Source organism: Nicotiana sylvestris, chromosome 3, assembly GCF_000393655.2.
Source record: "Nicotiana sylvestris chromosome 3, ASM39365v2, whole genome shotgun sequence".
NCBI lineage: Eukaryota > Viridiplantae > Streptophyta > Magnoliopsida > Solanales > Solanaceae > Nicotiana > Nicotiana sylvestris.
In genome coordinates, this window is record NC_091059.1 from 6,640,404 (window position 1) to 6,641,787 (window position 1,384).

At 31.7% G+C, this 1,384-nt stretch overlaps 1 long non-coding RNA gene across 1 annotated transcript; it reads left to right on the forward strand.

Annotated features, from left to right (window-relative positions):
* Positions 1-1,179, forward strand: LOC138886840 (uncharacterized). The gene is made up of 2 exons (XR_011405757.1): positions 1-141; positions 767-1,179. It is a non-coding gene; the product is annotated as an uncharacterized lncRNA (long non-coding RNA).
* Positions 1,180-1,384: the final 205 nt, after the last annotated feature.

A 1,384-nucleotide genomic window follows, 5' to 3' on the forward strand; every position in this document is an offset into this window, starting at 1 on the left:
TTTCCTTTCACGCCTACCTTCTTCTTTTGTTGTCCAATATTAAACATTAATTGTTTCCTTTCTTATTTACTTTTTCTACTTGCTAGTAGGGTTTGTAATATTTAATTTTGCTGATTCATGTATCCTCTAAATAAAATAGAGGTAAGCTAGTTTAATCCTGAAGAAATATTTTGCACTGCTGAAATAATTTTTTAGGATAGTACCCAGCACGACTCACGCTAATTCGTGTAACTGCTTACAAAGAATATTGAAATAGTGTTATTGAAATTTTTGCTCTCAATTACTACAATATGAACCCTCTTTCCTGGATTAGTTTTGGTGATTTTTCACTCTCCCATTGTTGTTTATGTTTTTCAAACCTGCAAAAGTTTTTCCTGCTAATTGATTTTTCTAGATGTGCTTGTTGCTATATTCTTAATAATTGACGATAAAGATATCAGTTTTGTTGGTATAGATTAGATTGGCTAATCTTGTTTTTTTGTAGCCGAAATCCCGATGCATAGTTCAAAATTTGATGGATAATGGATCCGCCCCTCTACCCTTCTTCACTTGGATAACATTTTTTTTTTGGAAAATCATGAATGAAAAGTTTTTATATTAAGAGGCATATTTTTTCCCTATGTGGAAACTTTTGGCACTTAGCACCTGACCAACTAGTTACTTTATCTTTTTCACATTGCAAACCATTATGTTAAATGGTTTTTTAATCAAATTCAATAAAATAATGACATATTTATATTGGAAAAAATTGTATTTATGTATAAAGGTGACGTGTCAAGACACGCATACTGGTCAAATGGTCAAAGAATTACAATTAGCCAAGAGGCACGAGCAGCAACGGAAACGAGCAAAGGCAAAGGAAGAGGCACAGGAGGTTATTCGAAGGATTCAGTGCCCGTACCTATTTAAGTCATTTATATCCAAGAATCAAAAGGAATGGATCTGACGATAGAAAAGAGTGCAGATACGGTATTTAATAGGCATTAAATGTTGAATACGTTAGAGAATTTGTATTAAATATTATGATTATGTAACGTAGCATTTAATGTCTTTAATTATTCATAATAGCCTCATTATGATTTGGGAAAAACGCATATCTCCAAGATATCTATAAAAGGGAGATATCTGATCAATTGTAAGGACACGAAATACTATTGGAATATACTTTGGTTTACTTGTTTTTCTCCTGATTATATTCTTGCTACCCAAATTACTCTCTTTTACATATTCTTTCGATTATTAGTAACCCGTGTTCTTCTAAATTCTAGCTTTGACTAAAATTCCATTTTTGGTTAAACAAATTGGTTCCGTTACCGAAAATCTGATAATCTATTTTCTTTTCGTTTAACTTTCCTTGTTGCATCAACTATGTCGAACAACAATG